The sequence below is a fragment of the Orcinus orca genome, chromosome 8 (genome assembly GCF_937001465.1).
Source record: "Orcinus orca chromosome 8, mOrcOrc1.1, whole genome shotgun sequence".
Taxonomy (NCBI): Eukaryota; Metazoa; Chordata; class Mammalia; order Artiodactyla; family Delphinidae; genus Orcinus; species Orcinus orca.
In genome coordinates, this window is record NC_064566.1 from 29,500,127 (window position 1) to 29,513,687 (window position 13,561).

At 39.8% G+C, this 13,561-nt stretch overlaps 1 long non-coding RNA gene across 1 annotated transcript in view; it reads right to left on the minus strand.

The window, feature by feature from the left end:
• LOC125965281 (uncharacterized) overlaps window positions 1-6,958 on the minus strand; it is a 99,050-nt gene extending 92,092 nt beyond the window's left edge. Inside the window, exon 1 of the long non-coding RNA XR_007478995.1 lies at window positions 6,735-6,958. This is a non-coding gene — a long non-coding RNA (uncharacterized LOC125965281). The remainder of the gene's footprint in view (window positions 1-6,734) is intronic.
• Between the last annotated feature and the right edge of the window lie 6,603 nt (window positions 6,959-13,561).

Here is a 13,561-nt window from a genome sequence, read left to right on the forward strand (position 1 = left end):
AAAGAATCTTAATGGAAGCAGATGCATCAAGGATGGTTGCCAGATTTCTGATTTGGCAACGAGTAGATGGTAATACCATCCACCGAAGAGAAAATATAGGATGAAAGGAAAGATGAAGGGTTTAGCCTTAGAGAGATTATATATGAGAGGCTTCTAAGTTATCCAAGTGGAGATGTCTCATATGCAATGAATTTGTAGGTGTGGAGCTCAGAAGGGAGGCCTGAGTAAAAAAAATAGATTTAGGAGTCATCGGGATATGAGAATTAATTGAAGATACAGGTGTAAGAATACTGTTCTGGAAGAATGTGCAAATGCAAAGAGATAAAGGCATAGGATCCCCTAAAGAACACTGATATTTGAAGGGCAAGAAGGGGAAGAGGGTCTCAGCAAGGAGGCTGAGAAAGATGTCTGGAATAGGGATTGAGGAGTAGGAGACAATAGTACCAAGGGAGTAAAATGAAGAGACTATTTCAGAGGGGAGGGCCATTAGTGTGATGCTGCTGAAAGATTCAAATAAGAAAGTAGTGGATAGGTAATTTCTGATGAGAAAATGCCAGTTGGAAATTGGCAGGAAAGAGTTCCTTGGCTGTGTTGTCAACAGCAGTGTTAGCGTAGTGGTGAAGGTGGGAGGTAAGATGACATTAAAAAGATGAGTAAACAGGAGAGGAGGAAATAGAGCCAGTGTGGCCAGATCTTCTAGAAGCTTGGCTGTGATTGGGAAGAAGGGTAAAAGGTAAATATTTTATGTTAGGTCATAAGGTTAAATTTGGAACATTTTTCTTGCCTTCCAGGAACTTAAAATCCAGTAGGAAATAGACAATATAGCCACAGAGAAAAACAATAAGGCAGTGAGACACTGAGCCAGACAGTTTGGAATTCAGAGGAAATAGTTCTCCCTGGTGATAGGGCCCTCAAGGGGAAGTCTCAAAGAGTAAGCAGAACTTGATCTGGCCCCCAAAGTAGGAGTAGACCTTAGAAGAAGAGGGAGCTCCTAGGAGGGAAAAGAACACAGATAAAAGCACAGACATGTGATAGCGTTTGAGGAACAGAAAGTCGTCCAATCTGACTAGAGCAGAATAGTAGATTTAGAAAAGATCCACATTTCATAATTTTCAAAAGGTGCCCTGAGGAGTCCTAAGGTTCCCAAAAAGGTGTCCACAAGGAAATACTCTAGATCAGGGGATGGTAAACTATGGGCCATGGGTCAAATCTGGCCTACCAGCTATTTCTGTAAATCACGTTTTATCGGAACACACCTATTGCTTACATACTGTCTATAACAGCTTTCAAAGTACAACGGCAGAATTGGGTAGTTGAGACCGAGACCATAAGACCCACAAAGCCAAAAATAATTACTCTCTGGCCCTTTTCAGGAAAAGTTTGCCAACTCCTGTTCTAGGTAATGGAGGTCTTTCTGTTCTTATGGTTAAATCCTTTTTATTTATTTTCATCATTATTGGTAGAATCTTTTGTTAAATACTTTAGGAGGTCTTGCACAGACAGATGATGACAGAGTTACAAGGACTTAGGCTTTCTGCACCATTTCACAAATAAAATGAAATAAATGCCTTATAGTCTTTCTTTTCTTTTAAAGTAAAATATAATCAAACATGATTGAACTTTGTTGAGATGACTCCAGCATTGTTGTAAACTCAAATTACCACATGAGGTTGTAGTACAGGAATGACGGCAGGAAAGCTCTTTAGTGCCCATCCATATCTAGTTTTACACTCCTTCTGGCACAAGAGAGAATTACACTTGCCTTCCCCAACCTTGCACTTCGACAAGGTTATATGTTTAGTCCTACTCAATGGTAGATGTGTGTGTGTCACTTTCGGGCAAAACTTAATAGCCAGGAAGGAGGCCCTCCAAGGATAATTTCCCCCTGTCACAGCACTCAGTGATACTGTGTTGAGAGTCAAGTGTTCAGTATGCAGTAGCCTAAATTAGTGAGCCTCTACGTGGAGATTAGTCACCTGAGAGAGCCACCCAGACCAGAAGTAGACCTTGTGGAAGGAAGGCGTTAAGTTCCTGAGATTTTGGTAGTGTTTGTTACTACAGTATAACTTATCCTATCTGGACTAAGGATTATTTATTGGCAGAAGAATGCTTTCCTCCATGTTATAGTGTTATGTTATAGTGTTCCAGACTCATATGCTTTAGAGCATTTCAGTATTTGAAAATTTATATTTTCTCTCTTTCTTCAATACCAGGCTATCATTTTCAGCAGTTATCAGTATGTCCCACATTCACAGTCACTTATAATTTGCTGCTCCTAATCTTCTATAAACTAATAGCACACATACTTATAATCTTTATAATCATTTCTAGAGTAAAATGAATTGTCTCTGAGAGAAGTCCTGGAGGGAATTTCTTGTGATCAAAATGTTTCAGTAGCACGGGCAGGTCCTCTGACATCCATTTTGATGATTCAGAGGTCTTTTTTCACTTCCTTCCTTATTTTGAGTGGTGTTCTAGATCAGAGAGGCGATCAAGCAGTAACTTTTGGATAAGACGTGAATGGATTACTATATGTTTAACAAAACTTCATGAGATTGTTCTGGAAATTTTCAGATTTATCTTAGGTAGGTCTGATATGTATTTTAAAATTATTTTTCCACATCCTCACCTTACATATCTGGCAGGCTTCTCAAAATAGACTTATTACCCTCCCATAACACCTATCTCAATAACATTTTGTATTATCCATGAATTCATCTATGGCAAAACTCTGTTGTCTTCTTTGATTCCTCTCTTATCATCCCCCCAACAGACAACAGACCATGAAGCCCTGTTGATTCTACCGCTAAAATATGCTTCAAAAGTCTCAACTGACATACAAAGCCCTTCACAAGTCAGCTCCATCTTACTTTTAATGGACATTTGTCATTGTTCTGGCCAGTATCTATTTCCATCTATTTAGGTAATAGCAACCAAATAGGTTAGGAAATTTAACTTTCTCCCATCAGTACCATTAACTTGATGGTACTCTCTATCAAGGGGGTCTCATCTCTTCAAGCCAGGAGGTGTCCAAGTTGTAACAAATCAGATGCCGTGTCACTGAGCTCTGATGTTTAAGGGAATTCACTGAAAATGATTCACCTCATGAGGCTGCCTGAAGAGACCACCACTGGTTTCTGATGCCCCAGTTCCTGTCTATTTTGAATCCTGGCTCTTCAGCATTTCCTACGATTCTGTGAGTAGCACTGTATGCTTCCAGTAAATTGTCTGTGTGTGCATGTGCACATGTGTCTGCATGTGTGTGTGTTGGGGTGGTGATGTGTGTGTGTATGTTTGGCATGAGTTCTTCCATCAGTTTCTGTTGCTTGTAACCAGAAGATTCTAACTGATACTCTGCCTTCCAACATCCTCCCAAGGTTCTCCTCACACATCCTAGATTCCACGACCATAAGAAATTGAGCAGTTTCCACAGAGTATTATATACTTCCATTCCATTTTCAAGCTTTGTCCTTAATTTTCCCTCTTCGCATAATACACTTTCTTCATTTCTGGAAAATTCCAATTCATCCTTCAAGCATTAGCTTAAGTAAGAAAGGAAGTATTTCTACTTCAAACCCTTACCCAACTTTAAAGGCAAAATTAAGTGTTCCTGTTTTATATGTATTCATAGCAATTTATACATCTTTCTAACTTACAACATGGTAGCACAGCTAGTGATTCACATGAGCAATTCTTCCAGGAGATGCTGAAATCCTCAAGGACACACAGGCAAAATTCAACACATATCTGTTGAATTGAATGAACTGAATTACATCCAAAGGGATTTTTTTCAAAAGATAGCTCTCACTTTTTTTGCTTATATGTTTTAAAATTCCAGTCCTCTTCTCTTTTGAAAATTATATCCCATTAACACTTTATAGAATTTAGAATTAATGACTGATGAGACATAGAAAACAAAAAATAGTTGTTCTTTTCCCTCTGTGGTTCCCTGTCTCTCTTTTCCACTGACACATCACATTTTGATGCCATTTTTTGTTTCCTTCCAAGTTCCCTTGGCCTCTGTCTTTGCAGAAATTGCAATGACCCATTATGCAATGAGTTACTTTGTATAACAAACAGGATTTCCCTCCTCTCCTGAGACCATGTGGAAGAAGAAAAAACCATGAAATCCTTAATAAGGCTGCTCATGTGAATGAAGGCCAAGGATGCAATCCCTTAGGAAATTCTGGAGATGGATACAGTTGGGCTCCTCCTGGTAAATGACTAGTGAATTATTCAATAAAAACAAAACATAAAGAAGAAAATGCCAGGGGTTTCTGTCTATCTTCCTGAAAAGATTGGTCCAAAGCCCCACTTTGCAATTGTTCAAATGAGTTAACTTCAATCAGAGAAGCAAAATGCTAATCAAAACTATGGGGAAATAAATGGAATTGGTTTTCTCTTTGTATTATCTAATGGTGTCTGTCCTATCTCACCTGCTGCCCTTCCTGATTGACCAGAGAGTTAGTAAATATTTCTTTGGTATTTTATGTCGCCATTATTGAAGAGAAAAAGGAAAGTAATCTTTCTCACTTAACTTCTTGAGCCTCTTCCCTTAACCCCTTTGCCTATACAAGGAATTCCAAATTCCTAACTTTAGCACACGAGGCCCTCCATGATTCCATCTAGCCCCAAGCTACCACCTCTCCCACTATCTCTACCATTCTACTCTAAAGCCAGTAACGTTTCCAGTTTATCCAAATACTTTGTTGACACACATACTTTCAAGCCTGCTCTACCTTTTAACTGGGAAACTTATTCCCCTTTATCTAGCAGGAATATCCCCTCCATCTTTGTTCATTCAATTCGAAGACTTAGCCCCTCACTACTCTGTGCCCCACGGCACTGTAAACACATCTTCATGTTCTGTGTAATTTATCATTTGAGGTATTTTTCCCTACCAGACTCTGAGCTCCTTGAGAGCTGAGAGCATATACCAATCACAGTTCCCAAAATATAATAGATATTCAAACATTTGTTGAATGAATTAATCATTACTCACTTCCAAAATAAAGCCATGGAGGGTTGTTGTTGAGGGAGAAGTAAATGCCCCGTTAATTGTACACTTGCAAGTCTTTCCTTCCTTCTCAGTATGTTAAAGGAAACCAAAAGTTAAGTTTCATAACACAGATCATATGCCCTGTGCTAGGCACCACGATACAGAGATATAGTCTCAGCTTTGAAAGTTTACAGTCTTGTAAGAAAGAAGCCTCAAACTGGTACATGTTACAAAATAATAATGGGGTTAAAATGTGCTTATTTAACCTTTCTTATTACAGAAAAATAAACTTGACATCTCTGAGGCTCACTGAAAAACACTTCAATGACACATAAATAAATGGGCTTCACAGTGCCAGAGAGAATTTCATTGGTCTTTGCCATGACAGTTAGCAATCATGGTATCTGGAAATTAACACCAACAGAAACCAAAGGAAATTTCTCTATGCACACATAAAGGCATAAAGCAGCTAATCTATAGAACCATTAAGGACACCAACAATAAATGACAAGGGATAAACATATACTTATCTCCAACTGGTTCTGTTTAGGAGAAGAAGAAAAATGAGGTCAATGCTTCACTCAAAAAGCTATTCTAGGTTAAGCCTTTCTAACATGAGCATAGATAGAAATTGGTTATTTCAGCCCAGATTCCAACAGCTTTAAAGAGCTTTTCTCTTTAGAGGGTAACATCCATTTAAGGGATCTTTCAACCTATACAATTTCCCAATTCCTAAAATTGATCATAGGAGCAACTTGATTCCAAAAGAAGTTAGGACTTCAATAATGACGGTAGGATAAGAAATAAGAAATTACTACTAACTATTTTACTGGTCTTGAAATTAAAAGGTAATATGGCATTGTGAAAAATGCATAAGCTTTAGAGAGACACAGGTTCTGGTCCTGGCTTTGTCTCTCCCTGGCTGTCACTTTCTGCCTGTAGGAACGTGGGCAAGATTTTTAGCCCCAGTGGACATCAGCTTCCTCATCTGTGAAACTGAGATTTTCAAAAGCCCATTTCATAAAGATTTGTGAATATTGAAAATGATATTATAAGGCAGTGTTCCCCAACCTTTTTGGCACCAGGGACTGGTTTCGTGTAAGACAATTTTTCCATGGACCAGGGGGGCGGGGGATGGTTTCGGGATGATTCAAATGCATTACATTTATTGTGCACTTTATTTCTATTATTATTACATTGTAATATATAATGAAATAATTATACAACTCACCATAATGCAGGATCAGTGGGAGCCCTGAGCTTGTTTTCACTTGCCACTCACTGATAGGGTTTTGATATGAGTCTGCAAGCAATTGATTTATTATGGTCTCTGTGCAATCAGACCTCCCTGCTACTGATAACCTGTATTTGCAGCCACTCCCCAGCGCTAGCATCACTGCCTTAGCTCCACTTCAGATCATCAGGCATTAGACACTCATAAGGCACACGCAATGCAGATCCCTCGCGTGCACAGTTCACAGTCCTATGAGAATCTAATGCCGCCGCTGATCTGACAGGAGGTGGAGCTCAGGCAGTAATGTGAGCGACGCGGAGTGGCTGTAAATACAGATGAAGCTTCACTCGCTCACCCGCAGCTCGCCTTCTGCTGTGCGGCCCGGTTCCTAACAGGCCAGGGACCAGTACCAGTCCATGGCCCAGGGGTTGGGGACCCCTCTTATAAAGGACCTAGCCTAGTACTTAACACACAGTTACATATAAAGTAATACATACTTACTGTGTAAAAGTATACGGGGCTTCCCTGGTGGCACAGTGGTTGAGAGTCAGCCTGCCGATGCAGGGGACGTGGGTTCGTGCCCCGGTTTGGGAAGATCCCACATGCCGCGGAGCAGCTGGGCCCGTGAGCCACGGCCGCTGAGCATGCGCCTCTGGAGCCTGTGCTCCGCAACGGGAGAGGGCACAGCAGTGAGAGGCCCGCGTACCAAAAAAAAAAAAAAAAAAAATGATGATGATGAAAATAACATGAAATTCACAATACAGTATCACAGCAAGAATGGTTAATATATATGATCAGTTCAAAGAGTGTTTAGGAGTAGCCCACCACAAAAGAACATGGGAAATGCCCTGAAATTTGACAAGTCCTATATGAAAGCCAGTTAGTATTGATTTCCCCAAATTAGACAACAATTAATGAATTTTTTTTTTTTTTGGCTGTGCTGCCAAAAAAAAAAAAAAAAAAAAAATCTTAGTTCCCCGACCAGAGAAGAACCTGGGCCCCTGGCAGTGGAACTGTGGAGTCCTGGACTTCCCTGGTGGCGCAGTGGTTGAGAGTCCGCCTGCCAATGCAGGGGACACGGGTTCGTGCCTCGGTCCAGGAAGATCCCGCATGCCATGGAGTGGCTGGGCCCGTGAGCCATGGCTGCTGAGCCTGCGCCTCCGGAGCCTGTGCTCCACAACGGGAGAGGCCACAGCAGTGAGAGGCCCGCGTACCGCAAAAAAAAAAAAAAAAAAGTATACATATTATTTAATTAAAATTAATTTAATTATTTAATTACCATTTTAGATAGAGAATACCAAAGTAATGGGAGACACTACTATTGTCCCTGTGTTTAATAAAGACACAGTAGAGGAGAATGTTAAGGATGAAGAGCTGAGGTAAAGAACATGACAGAAAGGGAACAGGTAGAGAATAAAAGTAGGAGCATCTTAATAACACTGGATCATTGGAAGGGGGTTTATAAATATATCAGGTTGGCTAAAAAGTCCAGAATCCTAGGACTGCATAAAAGAGTGAATTTCTGAATAGTCCACCTGACTTTTCATTACACTAATGGACATCCTTCCTTTCTTCAATGATAACTCTCCAAAATGTCCTGCAGCTACAATGGTGTAAAGAGAAATATATTTTTCTAACCACAGATGGTCCTACAGATGGATGGGAAACCTCTCTGGATAGATATAGGCTACATGTTGTTGTTGTGAAGAGAATCAAAGAAGTAGTAAAGGCAATCAACTTGTGGACCCAAGTGAGATGGTATTCCAGGATTTCTACGTGGTGGCACATTTTGTTTTGCTGCAAGGCCCTAGGCAGTTAAGGAACAACAGTTCTAAGATGTGGACACTTCACACCATGAACTCTCCAATTTTGACTTGAAAGAGACACAGAATCTTCTCTCTGAGCAGTGGTGTGAAGAGCTCCAGGCCTTAGAGGGAGAAAAGATTAGGTTCAGGTCCCTCCAAAGATAGTTGAGAGCCATAAGATATTGGGCAAGTTTCTTCCATATCTAAATTTCAGTTAAATGAATAGAATAATAACTACCTCATAGAGTTATGGTACAGATTAAATAGTATAATTATATAAATTATGTATCACAGCCCCCTACTACATAGTAAATACTTAATAAATGGTAGCTGTGCCTGTTATGTGGATGAAAACAAGAGAGGAAACATGGTCATTTGTCCACTTCTGCATTTGGTACTAAAAGAATCCCACAGAAGACTGAAGATGAGGCTTCACAAAAATAACACCTAAACCTACACCAGTTTCGGTGAACCCCAGTGAAGCCAGAGGATGCATTTTCCACAAAGGCTACCAGAGAATATTAGACTGAAGGAGCTTCACTTTAAAACTCCCTCATTTTCCCCTGGGAGATGCAGTCAGGTGCCATAATGTTCTGCCCATTCAGGGTGAAGTCTGGCCAGTTGTGGGAAGTGCTAAGTGGGGACTTTTCAAGGCTCTTATATTCCCAACAACACCCGTCTGGAACTCCAGTATAACTGATGTATACATTTGCAAAACCTGTCACCTGAAACTAACATCTGTGTCTGGATACAAATTCGTATTGTGCTGCCAATCTACCTCACTTCATTATGTTCAGGTTATGTTTTAATGACCAAGCATCACAGTTGCCAGTCTGCTGCCCACTGTGCAATGATGCCCAGTCTGTAGGTATGTACAATCAACCAGCTCCTCCTTATGGCATGTAAAAAGGGCAGAGTGTTGGAGGCCTGCCTGGTGAGGGCCTAACTACCTCAGCCCTGTGTACAGCTGAGGCACTTGAGTTCTATGGGACATCTAGTAGAAAGAAGCCCCAGACGTAGGGGATCAGAGCACTTAACAGCCATGTGAGCTTTGGAGGACATCAAGTAGCACCTACCAGCTTCAGTTTCCTTGCTTATCAAAGGCGGATAAAAACGTTTGTCCTCATCAACCTTCCAGACTGCTTGGGTGGATCAAATTATAAATAGATAAAATGTGTGCAAGTTCGGTATAAATTATGAAGTACTGAGGATTATAATAATATAAGCAATATTGTCATTATTTCTTCTTATAGGTGTTTAAAATATGTCTTATAAGTGCTTGAAAAAAGTATATAATCTTTCATTGAAAGAGGATCAGAAAAAGTGAGGACGGCATCTGTTTATTTGGGTCTTCTCTAAATACCTATTAAACACATTGGCATGTTGGGCTTACGTCCCAGACATTTGTTTTGGAAGGGGTAACAGTGTGTCCCTAGTAAGTCCCTATCAGAATCGTAGGAATGATTTTGTCTCTCCATGTTTCCCAGAAAATTTATCAGTGCCGATATCTTCTCAGTGCATTTCCTTTTTGCTTAAGCCAGCATGTTGTTTACTATAGCTTGCAACTAAGAACTCTTACTGATACACATGGTATATGTGGAAAGACCTTTGGGACAAGGCAGAGCTGGATTGAAATGCCAGGCCCATCGTTTACTAAACTTGGACAATTCACTTAACCTCTTTGAGCCTCAGCTTCTAATCTGTAAAATGGGAATGAGAGTCTCTTCCTCACAGAGATTGCGTAGATTAAATTAGTGTGTGTAACTCCACGATGTTCATGTTATGCTGTATAAATGATGCAGTTATGGGAGTATTCACTTATCTGTTACTCCACAATAAACATGTACTGCTTTGTATTAGTAAAAAAAATTAGCATGTGTGAGAATACTGAGCAGGTGGTTGGCATCCAGAGGGGCTTAACATACTGCAGTTGCCTTTATTCTCTTCATCAATGGCTATTTACCTTTCAGGATCACTCACGCCTTTGAAAATCTAATGAAAGCATTGGGTTTCTGATCCAAAAATAATGCACATATACACATTTACACGACCTCTTTCATATAGTTTCAGAAGTTTTTTGGATCAGCTGAGGTCTAATAAGGGCCCCCCACCAAAACCGAGTAACAATTCCTACTATAAGTTGTCACTTACATACCTTCATGTTTTCACTTTGAGTGTTAAATATCTGCTTTGTCTCTGAGCTCTTCTGCTACTGTTACTATCATCAAGACTCAATAAATGCTTTTACTTTTATAAAGAATAACTACTTAAAAGGGCTTTTACATTCATCATATCACTTAATCTTCAAAGAAAATCCTGTGAAGTCTATGTTGTCATCTTATTCTATAGATTGGAAGAAAAAAATTTATTTTTCCATCATAAGTAAGCCTCATGAGGCTATAACCCATATTATTTTAGTCACCATTGTTTTGTCAACAACTTATACAGTGCCTGGAATATGGTAGGCACTCAGGTGCTCATTCAAAATAAATGAAAGGAAAATGTAAAAAGAGGATTCTCATTTCCTAAATAATGAGACAATACTTTGAGGTTAAATCAGCACAAAGCCAAAATTCTATTAGAACTTCCTTGTGAACTTAGCCCAGTACCATCAGAGATACAGTGAACTCTTGGTAAATATTTCATTGATGGATAGGTGGATAAATGGATGAATGAATAAAACCTCCTTTGTTAAAAATGGAACCCTGAATGTCAACAAAACGTTTCTGTTTCCTTTACCTATTACTGCCCAAAACTTAGTAGCTTAAAGCAACCATTTTGTTTTGCTCTCAATTTTATGGATCAGGAATTTGGGAAGGGCTCAGCTGGCTGGTTTATCTCTAAGCCACATGGTATCAGCTGGGGTGAATGGGGGTAGAAGATCCATTTCCAAGCTGACTTCTTCACCCACTTGCCTGTCCTTGGCTGGAAGAGGTCTCAGCGAGGCTCCCTTCTCTCCCCATGCAGTGTCAGAGTCTCTTTACTTTGCCTCTCTAGCAGGGTTGTCAGACTTCTTACACAGCAGCACAGGGCTCCAAGATGAAGAAGCAAAACTTACAGTCCACTTAAGTGCTATGTCTAGAATTGAAACAGCATCATTTCCATTGGACTCTATTGGCCAAAGTAGTCACAGGGTGGCCTATGTTTTAAGAGGTGGGAAATAGACCTCATGTGTTGATGGGGAGGATAACAAAGAATGGGAAGCCACTGTTAATCTGCTACAGTTTCCTTGACCAAGACAGAAAGTTCACAAACATTCAACTGTGGCATTGCTCTTGTTGCCACCTTCAATCAGATTTTCATCATGGAATAACTTTAATTTCCCAAATATCAATAAATAATCCTATAAACACTTAGATTAAAATTCAGTGAAGCTTGGATGCATATCTGAATTAATTTCCATGCTTCAGTGAGCGTGTCTCAGGGGTAACATAGGAGTGTCTGTGTTCTAGTTATTTAAGGTAATTCAAACTTCTCCAAATCTGGTGGGATCAAGCAGCCCAAAATAGCATTACAGCTAAAAATTTACTCTACAGTAAAGTGTCATTACAAATCAGTCCTGCACTACCCACCTCCTGGGCATGCAAAAAATTCAGCACTGCCACTTTCAGGATATTTTAGCATCTCAACAGGGAGTACCTCTAAGTAAGAGCTAAAATAGCACAATGATCCCAGAAAACATATAGAAGAAAGAAAATACAAATAGCACAAACAATCATAGGGCATCTTGGACAATCCCAAAGAGAGCTAAAGTTTATTCTCAACAGCTGTTTCTAGAGGATACATATTTTAAGGAGTTATACTTCTGAAAGTTTTAGCCACCCCCCACTCCCACAAATTCAAATTATTTCCACAGGCACAAGGATTATTTTCTTATTGTGTCATGATCTTAATCTCTACCTGCCACAAACATTTATATTACACATTTATTTTCAATGACCCAGGGCTTTTGCTATCTATTAACTGATCAAAAAGAGGAACCGGTTAGTTTTGTCAAATGCAAATGTGCACTTGGATTATTTTGGCTCATTGAAATTTTCAGTGTAATGGCTGAGTATATTTGGGAAGAAAACCTTTTATAAATGTAAGGCTTGCCATAACTAAGGTCTATTTAGACACAAATCTAAAACCTTAGAATACGAGAACAAAGGAGAGAATAAACACAATGGGTTTAATAAAAGTTACAGATGTTTACCCCAGAGAAGGCATCTGGGAGAACTGTTTTGTTTCTGATGCGGCACAATGGTCCCAGCCTCAGTATCACAATCTTTCATTCTTAAAACATCCACTAGAATGCAAAATCCATGGGGAGCAAGATTTTGGTCTTTCGCTCATTAATGTATCCTAGACATTTAGAGCAACACCTGGCACCTAATGAGCATTCAATAAATGTTTGTTCATTTTTAACAAATGAAGTTCATGAGGATTGGCTGAAAGGGACCCAGGAGGCTAACTGAATGTGGGTATATACTGGAGAGGTATTCATGCAGCAGGAACTCTGTCCATGGCATAAGAGAATGGAACCAAGATACCTGCCAACACTGAGGCAAGTCTCAGGGTTCTTGCCCATTGGATAGTGTGTAATGAGGGTCCCCTCAGTGCTAAACAGAGCAACCAACTGAGCTAAAAAGAGAGGACCCAGGCAGGACCCCTATTCTACACTGAAACTGAGGAAAGGGGACAGATATAAGACAGTTGCAATCCTAACTATCACTTGGGCACTCAGATTCCAAGCCCGATGAACTGAAATGGGTATGGGGGTAGAGTGGAGGAAACACCATATGATCTGAAGTGTGATATGTGACATAATTCCAAGATTTACTCTATTCAAAGGAAAAGAGTAATGTGAAGAACATCATTATTCACCCTTTTTCCTTTTAATTGACTCAGGAACTGGGGACCATGCCATGTCAACTTGAAGGCGTGAGCAGGCATAGGTATGAGAAAAAAGCAGAGACTGACATAATCCTTCTTAACCCCTAAAGTAAGACATTCCATAGTCTCTCTCCTCCTGAGATATTCCGAATCTGAGGAACTTTTTAACAAGAAAGCATATAATATCCAGTCTCTAAACTTTTTAAGGCATCAAGAAGAACTGATTTGAAAAATTATCCATGGTAAGTTTTGCATCAGAATTTACACAATATGAAGCTAGAGAAGAAAAAAAAATCTCAAAATCCAAGTAGACCACAAGCTAATGAGATTTAACTATTGGTTTCTGTGGCACAAAAAAGAAACACCCATAAGCTGATGAGATATAGCCCTTGGTTTCTGTGGCATACACACAAAAAGAAAACCAACCAAACAAACAAACAACAACTAAACGCTGCAAAAAAAAAAAAAAAGTCAAGGCCTATGCTTGTCTTATTCAATGTTTTATTACCAGCACTGCCAATAGTGATGAATTTACCGTGAATGAAGGGAGTCTGGCCTTGCACATACAAAACACTGTCTCAGGCTGTCAGAAGTCCTATTCACCAAGTGGTGTGTGGGTAACCGACGCTGTGTTCCCTTTTAGGAGGG